The sequence below is a fragment of the Alosa alosa genome, chromosome 8 (assembly GCF_017589495.1).
Source record: "Alosa alosa isolate M-15738 ecotype Scorff River chromosome 8, AALO_Geno_1.1, whole genome shotgun sequence".
NCBI lineage: Eukaryota > Metazoa > Chordata > Actinopteri > Clupeiformes > Clupeidae > Alosa > Alosa alosa.
Window position 1 is genome coordinate 35,396,888 of NC_063196.1, and position 12,398 is coordinate 35,409,285.

Below are 12,398 nucleotides of genomic sequence, written 5' to 3' on the forward strand. Positions count from 1 at the left end.
TTTTTGAAAACCATAAATTAGTTATTTAGCTCTTTCATCTGGTCAAATAAGGCTCATTGATTAAGTAGGAAATTACTTCAGAATAAAAGAAAAGAAGGGGGGCTAGATTTTCCAAATCTTGAGTTATACTATTATTCTGCTCAGTCTTTTTATATTAACAAAATCATTAACAGATCAGAAGGAGATATGTGGGTAAACATAGAGGACCATCAGCTTGTGGGAAAAAAACATGTTTTTAGCCTTATTTACAAAGCAGAAAATTAAAAATGTCAGTTTTGTCACAAATAGCACACTAAGAACATGGGAGAGATTAAAACATGTTTTAGATATAGAAATCACTGTCCCAAAGAACACAACCTTGTGGAATAACCCATCAATCACCATACAGAAGGAGGAGCTGAAGTGGAGATCATGGTGGACAAAGGAATAACAACTGTTGGAGATATTATTTCTCATAACAATATAAAGTCATTTGAACAATTGGTAATAGAATTCAACTTAACTAATAAGGAACTTTTTAGATATCTTCAATTAAAGAGCTGGTTAACAGATAACGTTGATTTAAAATATAATAGGCCTACAGAACCCTCAGCTACTCAGAGGTTATTCCTTGACTCAGGAGAAAACAAAAAATTAATAGGGAAAGTATACAAGCACCCTAGCACAGGCAGTCAATTATTCACTCCAAAAAATATATGAGGGTTGGAACAAAGATCTTAAAATAAAAAACTCTAATATAACCTGGAAAGATTGCTTAAATACAACCAATACCATTACCACCAATGAGAATCTGCGTCTCATACAGTACAAACTTATGACAAGAATATACTACACTAAATCAAAAATAAATAAATTCGATGCATCTTTCTCCCCTGTTTGTGTAAAATGTGGCATACACGAAGAGACAATAATACATGCTTTCTGGGAATGTGAGAAGGTGTATAAGGGTTGGTTAGAGATACAAAAATGGATGACCAACACTTGTAGAATCAGAATTGAATTTACGGCCTTAAACAGTATTTTTCAAAACACAGCCAGGCTAAAATACCCCATTGGATGGATGGTCCTCTTCTCCTCTTTAGTATACAAAAAGTTAATTTTAAAGCATTGGAAAGATTCAGAGGCCCCATCGCTACAGCAATGGAAGGGTCTAATATAATACTATTTAACCCTTAGAACCCGATTGACAAAGTGCGTCAAAAAACACACCCTTTCTTCTCTGTTACATTGCTCCGCGACTGTTCATCGCAACGAGATAAAACCTTTATTGCATGACAGAGAAGAAGTGGGGCTTGTCTGTACGATCAAGTATGAAAATTTAAAAAAATCATGAAATTAAATCAAATTGCATCATATTTACAGTCTATACTTCTCTGCGTTCACCTGCGCACCCATTACTCTCGTTTGAATTACTCGCGAACCCGTGATCGCATAGATATGGAAAGCATATCAGATGAAAGAGGAGAAACAGGGCTATCCATTGGTACCATGGATATCGATCTTTCTGGCTTATAAAAACAGACGAAGTGACTGCAAAATATTAACGTCATGTACACAAACCAACGCTGCACACCTATTACTCTCGGAGTAATTACTCGCGGACCCGTGATCGGATATATATGCCACGCATGTTAGATGAAAGAGGAGACACAGAGCTATCATTTGATACCACATACATCCTTCTGGGTTATAAAACAGACGAAGTGACAGCAAAATAATAACTTCATATAGCTGGACTTACCCCACGTTTTTGTCGGTTTTTGTGGCAAAGCATCGTGTGTTTCTCTATAGCAAAACATGTTCATAATCCGGTTTTGAGATCCTAGCAAATTCCTGCATGGCATCCAATTCAAGGCTCACATTGCATCCCAATTTGTTCAACAAAGAAACACCATTTTTGCCTTTACTTTGTTCATGGCAATGCAGTAAAAAGTTGAGAATCATCATGAGTGCATACACCATAGTCACACATGCTAACAGGCAAACCTGGGTCAAGTCAGGTCAGATCAGTTCGTGTCACAGATATGGAGCGCAGAATGGTCATTTTTCATCGCTAAATAAAAAAATGGCATTTATTTCCATAAATCACACACCACATATTTCTGTAAATTGCTCAGCCCCAGAGTATCCCTCCAACATGGCAATTATATTGCCCGTTTCAGGACAGTCAGCCCTACACACACATGAAATGCATGTAGAGCTATGAGCTTGCTGTGGTGAGATACAGGTCAAAATATAAGAATTTTTATAGTATGATTTTTATATTTTAATTCTTTAAAAATCAAAATAAAATCAATGCTAGTACTAATACATGAAATGATGGCAGATCTGGATAGCCTAGACTCTGCTGAAAAAAACAATATATATGTGTGTGTGGCACTTACAATGACCAGAATAAATCCTTATGAATAAAGGTAGTGAAAATGCCCTAAAAACAGCTTAGGGTTCTAAGGGTTAAATATAGAAAAATCAATGTTTGAAGATCGGAACAAAATACAACAATTTAACAATGTATGGCAGAAGATATATGAAGCCTTGTAAATTAAGTGGCTAAGTAATAAGAACTAGGTATGGCGACTGAGAGCGGGAAACCAAACGTGTGTGTGTGTGTGTGTGTGGGGGGGGGGATGTGAAATATGGATGAGTGGGAATAAATGTTATATGTGGATGAGTGGAATATGGGTAAATGGTATATGTGGATGAGTGGAATATGGATAAATGGTTTATGTGGATGAGTGGTAGCATGGAGAGCAAAGTATGTGTATGGCTGGGAAGGTGTGTATGTGAATGTATGAGTACTGTATGAGCATGCATGACTGTGGGTTAAGATCCTGTGGAGTAAAGGAGTACTGTTACTAGTACGATTTGTATTTTGATGCTGATATGAAGTTACACAGTATATGCTGGTATATGTATTACTTCTTGATGAAAATAATAAAAAATAATTCTAAAAAAAAAAAAAAAATAGGTGTGGTGGTGTTCCTGATGTGCCTGAGGGTGTGCCCGGTGGGTGTGGAGGTGTGCCTTGGGGGTGTGGAGGTGTGCCTGGGGGGTGTGGAGGTGTGCCTGGGGGGTGTGGAAGTGTGTCTAGTGGGTGTGGAGGTGTGCCATGGTGAGCAATCAGAGTTGCACATTAGACTCAGCCCAAGCTTTCCCAGGTCATTACTAGGTTCTTGCCCGTGCTGTAGGAATTACATTATATTCAACTTTACTGTCATTGCACGAGTGGAATACCTGTAGCAACATGCAGTCTTACACCTGACCACTGGTGCAAATGAGTAGGCTAATTGTGCATCCATGAAATGCGCCAGTAGACGGTTCTATACACATACAATTTTGCAAGGTCTTGGTGGATTGTTTGGGTACTTCATCGCTACAACTACCAAGTGGAAATTAAAGTACATGGATTCCATTCTCACAGTACAAGGCTTATACAAACACAATTCAAACAAGCATCTCAGTCTCACATGCATACATTGTATTGCCATATGCAAAACTGTATCGCACCGGTGGTACTGTTGGATTCTCTGGTTGTTGCGTTGTGTTTTAGTTCTAATGTCTGTATTGAAGATGGTCAATAAAGCTTGACGGCGGGATCAGGATCGGCGATTAGAAGATGATTTATTGTAGATGGTACAACAATGAATAACAGAACACAGGCTAAGTCTCAAACAGTAAAACTGTGCAGAGTCTAACAGTTGTGGTTGTTATTAGAAGCGGCTGCTGAGCCTTCCGACAGAAGATGCTCCTCGGGTCGCTTCCTCGATCCATCTCCCAGTCAAAACCTAAGACAAAGCCTGTTATACTAAAACACAGAAACGTCAACCATGCCAACGTGGCAGGTGCCAACCAGTGCACAAAACCCGGCCCTGGCCAGATAGAGATACTAGCCTGAATAGGCAGACATGCTGTCTCCCTCGGCCCATGTTATCACTGATGTTCCTCGGATGTTCCTAAACATCGGCCTGTATGACCTTCCTGCTGGTACACAGGCCTAAGGCACAGTTATGTACAATAATATGAACTTCTCCCTGTTGTATACTACACACAGATGTAACATATGAACACATCAGAATACAGTAAGAATACCCCAGAATTCTACAGTACGTTGGTAAATTATCCATCGCACAAGCTGATTTCTATTGTAGCATGTGCGATATACAGCCCTGCTGTTGGGTGTAGTGGGGGGTGCCTGTTGGTTTTGTCCTTTGGCTTGGATGATATTTTGTCAAAATTTGGCGCATCAGCATAGTGAGAGTAGATACCTGTTGAAATGTTGTGCAAGGCAGAACAAAAGGCATAGATTAGCTGATGGCATATAGCTGATGCTGTAGGGCAGGTTAAAAATTCTCCATTTCACACGACAAGTCAATTAAACTTGAGCAATTATGTACGGATTTTCGTACCTACAAAGACAAAATCGGCTAGAAAACAGGTCTAGAACACGTTGTGTATTACGCGACTTCTATTTAACAAATCCGGCTTGACCGGAAGTCTTATTTTCGCTGAGCACTCGCTAATTTCGCTAGAATAACGGAACTGGTCAAAGTCAAAGTCAAAGTCAGCTTTATTGTCAATTTCTTCACATGTTCCAGACATACAAAGAGATCGAAATTACGTTTCTCACTATCCCACAGTGAAGACAAGACATATTTAACCAATTTAAGTCCACAGACAAACATAACATTCAAGTAAACAAAAAAGTAAGTAAATAAGTAAATAAGAGGGCACATATAATAATGAAAAAATAAGAGCAGCAAAATTTACGTTACAGCAAACAGATTCCGTCTCCTAATCCTTTCTTCCTTCTTCCGTTTGACAGCCGGCAAACCGGTAAGCATCCACTTACGGATGCTTCAGCGCCACATACAGGAGCGGAGTTCAACTTCGTTTCGTTTTTTAGGGCCCGAGCACTAAAGGGCGCAAGCAGGAAATGGATGAAAAGTCTTGGAATTTGGCACACACATCTAGTATCCCAATGGCTACACAGGCATAAAGGCGTGGCCCAGGGACTCAGTAGCGCCCCCTTAGGTGATTGATCCAGTGGTTGGCACATACTTTCAGCTAGACACACCAAATTTGATAGGTGTGTGTATCTCCCCAAGATGAACAACGTTCGTATGTACAATGCATTAGCCACGCCCAACAGGAAGTGAGGTATTTGGGATTTTGTGCCGACTAAAATGTGATGAATTGTGATGCCAAAAGAGGTGCTTCCCATCGGTGAAAGCACATGAAATTTGGCACACACGTCAAGAGGTACCGTGAATACACAGGGGAAAAGCCTTGGCACTGGGCGTTGCCCAGGAACTCCATAGCGCCCCCTTATGTCACTGTGACTTGTGGTTGGCATATAGTTTTAGATACACACACTAAATTTGGTGGGTGTATGTAACTCCCAAAAACAAACAACTTTTGTATTAACATGCCATTAGCCACGCCCACAGGAAGTGAGGTAATTGAGCTTTTGTGCGTTGTGGACATGATCAATTTTAACGTACTCCTCCTAGACGGTTGATCCGATTCATGTCAAAGTTGGTATACATGATGCCGAGATGTTCCTGATTATAAATTGTGAAGCTTTTTTTTGATATGTTGTAATTTGACGAAATGGCGAAATTATTAATTTTACTACCCTTCCACATAAACAATAAATGTGTCATAACTCACCATGCAAGGCTTGAAATGTTTTATATTTCACAGGTCATTGAAGACCATGTTAATGATAATATTCACATGCCCATAATGCATGTTTGGCATAGCGCCACCAACTGCCAACAGAAAGAATGACAATTACATTGATATCACATGATCAATTTTAACATACTGCTCATAGACGGTTTGTCAGATTCATGTGAAATTTGGCAAACATTATGCCAAGATGTCGCTGATGTTAAATTGTGAAGGGATTTTTGATATGTTATATATTTTATATGATTTTAATATCTCACTACATAAACAGGAAATGTGTTATAAATCACAGTGCATTGAATGAATGGTCTGAAACTTCTCAGGTTAATAGATATCATGATTATGATGATATCCAGACACCCAATGGGCCTGCCTGGCATAGCGCCACCACCTGGCCAAGCAGGAAATGTGCCAGAAATGGACAATGCCTTAAGTGATTGATCTGAAACTTTATAAAATATTGGATATCATTATTGTGATGATATTCACATGCATAATTCACTGGCCAAGCCGGAAATGTGCCAGAAATGCTCTATGCTTTGAATAAATGGTCTGAAACTTCTCAGGTTAATAGATATTATGATTATGATGATATCCAGACACCCAATGGGCCTGCCTGGCATAGCGCCACCACCTGGTCAAGCAGGAAATGTGCCAGAAATGGACAATGTGATTGATCTGAAAGTTTACACAAATTTTGGATATCATTATTGTGATGATATTCACATGTCTAATTTCCATGTCTAACATAGCGCCACCATCTGGCCAACCAAAAAGTGTATCAGAAATGTTCTTTGCTTAAAATGAATGGGCTGACATTTCTCAGGTTAATATATATTATGATTATGATGACACCCAATGGGCCTGCCTTGCATTGCGCTCCCACCTGGCCAAGCGAGTAAATGTGGCAGAAAATAAAATACAAAAGCAAATAGCCCACGCATCAAATATATACATTTCACAAATGCACCACGTCGGTGCTTTGTTGGATTCCGACATGTAACGGGTTGCTGCCCGGAAGTGCTCGGGCCCGCCATTGCCGCTTGCGGCTATATTTATTATTATTATCGAGTATTATTATTGTTATTCTACTTTTTTGCTTTCCTGTTTTTGAGGTGGTTAACATGGTCGAAAACTCTTGAAATTTGGCACACACGTCAGGTGTCACGCATCGCAGTTAGGTACAAGAGCTTGACCCCGGGCATGGCCCAGGGACTCGCTAGCGCCCCCTTAGGCGACTGATCCCGTGGTTGGCAAATATTTTGAAGTGGTTAACATAATCGAAAAGTCTTGAAATTTGGCACACACATCAGGTGTCACACAAAGCAGCTAGGTAAAAAAGCTTGGCCCCGGGTATGGCCCATGGAATAAGCCCCCTTAGATGACTGATCCCGTGGTGGGCATATACTTTCAGCTACAAACACCAAATTTGGTAGGTGTGTGTATCTCCCCAAGATGAACAACTTTCGTATGTACAATGCATTAGCCACGCCCAACAGGAAGTGAGGTATTTGGGATTTTGTGCAGACTAATATGTGATGAAATATGTGATGAATCATGATGCCAAAATAGGTGCTTCCCATGGGTGAAAACGCATTAAATTTGGCACACACATCAAGTGATACAGTGAATAGACAGGGATAAAAGCTTGGCACCGGGCGTTGCCCAGGAACTCCATAGCGCCCCCTTATGTCACTGTGACTTGTGGTTGGCATATAGTTTTAGATACACACACCAAATTTGGTAGAAATGCTCTATGTTATTGAGATTTTGTGCATTGTGGACATGATCAATTTTAATGTACTCCTCCTAGACGGTTGATCCGATTCATGTGAAAGTTGGTATACATGATGCCAATATGCTTCTGATTCTAAATTGTGAAGCTTTTTTTGATATGTTGTAATTTGACAAAATGGCAAAACTCTTACAAAACAAAATGGCAAACATTTTAATACCCTTCCACATAAACAATAAATGTGTCATAATTCACCATGCATGGCTTGTAATGTTTTAAATTTTACAGGTCATTGAAGACCATGTTAATGATAATATTCACATGCCCATAATGCATGTTTAGCATAGCGCCACCAACTGGCAACAGAAAGAATGGCAATTATGCTGATTTCACATGATCAATTTTAACATACTCCTCCTAGACGGTTTGTCAGATTCATGTGAAATTTGGCACATATGATGCCAAGATGTTGCTGATGTTAAATTGCGAAGGGATTTTTGATATGTTGTAATATGTCATGATTTTAATATCTCACCACATAAACAGGAAATGTGTCATGAAGTCACAGTGCATTGAATGAATGGTCTGAAACTTCTCAGGTTACTAGATATTATGATTATGATGATATTCAGACACCCAATGGGCCTGCCTGGCATAGCGCCACCACCTGGCCAAGTAGGAAATGTGCCAGAAATGGACAATGCCTTAAGTGATTGATCTGAAACTTTATAAAATATTGGATATCATTATTGTGATGATATTCACATTCAAATATGTACATTTCACAAACGCACCACGTCGGTGCTTTGTTGGATTCTGAAATGTCACGGGTTGCGGCTATATTTATTATTATTATTATTTTGCACATAAAAAAAGAAAGCCTGCAGGTTCAGACAACAGACAATAATTGCAACAAATTATGTGCACAGTTTCAATATAGGAAATATGCCATTATACATTTAAAACAAACTATATCAAACAGCAATCCCTCTGAAACACACATTTGTTACACAGATGAATCAGTCAGACACGGCACACACAGCCATAGAAATCCAATACACACACACTCACCACACACAGCTACACCTTAAACATCCTCACACACACACACATGCCACATCACAAACCTGAAACCCATCTGCAAGAATAAATGTCATTAACAAACAATTGGAGCATTTAGTTATAAGGTATGACTTGACATTAAGATGAATAACAATGCTAAAAGAAAGACAAAATGGAGACCCACAGGATAGACTAGGACATGCAGGACACACAGGATAGACTAGGACATGCAGGACACACAGGAAAGGACATGCAGGACACACAGGATAGACCAGGACATGCAGGACACACAGGAAAGGACATGCAGGACACACAGGATAGACCAGGACATGCAGGACACACAGGATAGGCTGGGACATGCAGGATGGGACATGCAGGACACACAGGATAGACTAGGACATGCAGGACACACAGGAAAGGACATGCAGGACACACAGGATAGACCAGGACATGCAGGACACACAGGATAGGACATGCAGGACACACAGGATAGACTACTGCAGGACACACAGGATAGGCTGGGACATGTAGGACACACAGGATAGACTACTGCAGGACACACAGGATAGGCTGAGACATGCAGGACACACAGGATAGACTACTGCAGGACATGCAGGACACACAGGATAGACTGGGACATGCAGGACACACAGGATAGACTACTGCAGGACACACAGGATAGGCTGAGACATGCAGGACACACAGGATAGGCTGGGACATGCAGGACACACAGGATAGACTACTGCAGGACATGCAGGACACACAGGATAGGCTGGGACATGCAGCAGCAGGTGATTACAGGTCCTGTAGCGCCAGAAGAGATGATTTTCTGAGACCTGCACAACTGGCTCTAGGCTCCTCCCCCTCACCAGTCTGCTAAATGACTACATGTACTATTAAATGAAAATGTCTCCAAGACGGAAACCAGCCGCAGCAACATTGGCTGAGATTCCGTTTCGTTTCCTTTTGCACTTACATAACGTTCCTTTCTCACAGCACAGGCGTTGGGGGGAAGTTGCTGCAGGGCTGTTTACTCCCTTACACCTTAATAGAGAGAGCAGACATGGCGTCCACAATCTCATCGATCGTGTCCAAACTGAACCTGGAAATGGAGCGGCAGCTGCTTCAACTCTTTCCCAGACCTGTCAGGCTGCACCTGCTTTTCCAAGCTAGTACGCATGGGTTTAGCTTAGGCAATCTGCAGGGTAAATTTGATAACATTGGGCAGTTTGTCATCATCGTGTATCTGAAGAGGGGAGGAGCAAGGGGAGCTTACCTCGGTAGAGGGTTTTGGATTGATGGAAAACACTTTCTAAAATGGTTTTTTTCAATCTGACATCAAAACAAGCTACTTCAATCCCTTCTAAATTTGAGGCTGAGGCTGATCAGAGCCCATGGAAATATGGAAATGCCATGATTCTGAGGGAGGAATATACGAACAGGCCCTTCTTTAATGTGCAGTTTTGTGTGGATTTCTCCTCTGATGCGATGTACAACACGGGCTGGGCAGAGGAGTCTGTAAACAACAGAGATGGATCACTCACAGAGGTGGAGATGTTCCGTGTTCAAGGTGAGAACTGAAGCCAGAACAGATCTAACTGTATCATTCTAGTCTGGTTGTTTGTTTGAGTTTGTTTGTGTTTGTCCTCTAACTGTTTAGATGTTGGAGACGTGCTTCTCTATCCCTGGAGAGAGATGGTTTGGAAAGAAAGGTTGGCTGCAGAACATTTATTAGGTTTAAGCACAACACACACCAAACAGTTTGCACGAACACAACACACACCAAACAGTTTGCATGAACACAACACACACCAAACAGTTTGCACGAACACAACACACACCAACCAGTTTGCATGAACACAACACACACCAAACAGTTTGCACGAACACAACACACACCAAACAGTTTGCATGAACACAACACACACAAAACAGTTTGCACGAACACAGCACACAATGTTACAGGAATGACTGTTTATGGACAAGGTAGCAACAGGAATGACTGTTTATGGACAAGGTAGCAACAGGAATGACTGTGTTTAAGGACAAGGTAGCAACAGGAATGACTGTTTATGGACAAGGTAGCAACAGGAATGACTGTTTATGGACAAGGTAGCAACAGGAATGACCATGTTTAAGGACAAGGTAACGAACAGGAATGACTGTTTATGGACAAGGTAGCAACAGGAATGACTGTTTATGGACAAGGTAGCAACAGGAATGACCATGTTTAAGGACAAGGTAGCAACAGGAATGACCATGTTTAAGGACAAGGTAACGCAACAGGAATGACTGTGTTTAAGGACAAGGTAGCAACAGGAATGACTGTTTATGGACAAGGTAGCAACAGGAATGACTGTGTTTAAGTACAAGGTAACGCAACAGGAATGACTGTTTATGGACAAGGTAGCAACAGGAATGACTGTTTATGGACAAGGTAGCAACAGGAATGACTGTTTATGGACAAGGTAGCAACAGGAATGACTGTTTATGGACAAGGTAGCAACAGGAATGACTGTTTATGGACAAGGTAGCAACAGGAATGACTGTTTATGGACAAGGTAGCAACAGGAATGACTATGTTTAAGGACAAGGTAGCAACAGGAATGACCATGTTTAAGGACAAGGTAGCAACAGGAATGACTGTTTATGGACAAGGTAGCAACAGGAATGACTATGTTTAAGGACAAGGTAACGCAACAGGAATTACTGTGTTTAAGGACAAGGTAACGAACAGGAATGACTGTGTTTAAGTACAAGGTAACGCAACAGGAATTACTGTGTTTAAGGACAAGGTAACGCAACAGGAATGACTGTTTATGGACAAGGTAGCAACAGGAATGACTGTTTATGGACAAGGTAGCAACAGGAATGACTGTTTATGGACAAGGTAGCAACAGAATGACTGTGTTTAAGGACAAGGTAGCAACAGGAATGACTGTGTTTAAGGACAAGGTAGCAACAGAATGACTGTGTTTAAGGACAAGGTAGCAACAGGAATGACTGTTTATGGACAAGGTAGCAACAGGAATGACTATGTTTAAGGACAAGGTAGCAACAGGAATGACTGTGTTTAAGTACAAGGTAACGCAACAGGAATGACTGTTTATGGACAAGGTAGCAACAGGAATGACTGTTTATGGACAAGGTAGCAACAGGAATGACTGTTTATGGACAAGGTAGCAACAGGAATGACTATGTTTAAGGACAAGGTAGCAACAGGAATGACTATGTTTAAGGACAAGGTAACGCAACAGGAATGACTGTTTATGGACAAGGTAGCAACAGGAATGACCATGTTTAAGGACAAGGTAACGCAACAGGAATGACTGTTTATGGACAAGGTAGCAACAGGAATGACCATGTTTAAGGACAAGGTAACGCAACAGGAATGACTATGTTTAAGGACAAGGTAACGCAACAGGAATGACTGTGTTTAAGGACAAGGTAACGAACAGGAATATCTTTACCTACCTGATTGTGCTGCATCTGTCCATGTGTGCAGTACAAGAGAGGACCTCAGGGAGAGCTTTGTGTCCCACAAGGTGATGAGCGACTCTTTGAACAGCGCAAGGGTCCTATTGCTGGGACCAGCAGGGGCGGGAAAATCCAGCTTCATCAACTCCATCAGGTCTGTCATGCTGAAACGCATAACTCACATGTCTGTAAGCGGTGCAGGAGCACCAGATCACCTTAAGAAGGTACGCTGCGAGTCTGATGTTATTGCAGTCCATTAATTAAGAAAAAAGTAAAGATTGTGGGGGTCACATGGCGCAGTGATGATGTTTTATTGTATTTTGTACATTGACCTGTTTGTGTCCTGTTGCAGCTGAAGTCCATCAGCATCCAAGCAGAGAGAGGAGGTCCTGCTACGTCTCTCACGCTGTGTGAGGTCATGGCGCTAGGAGAG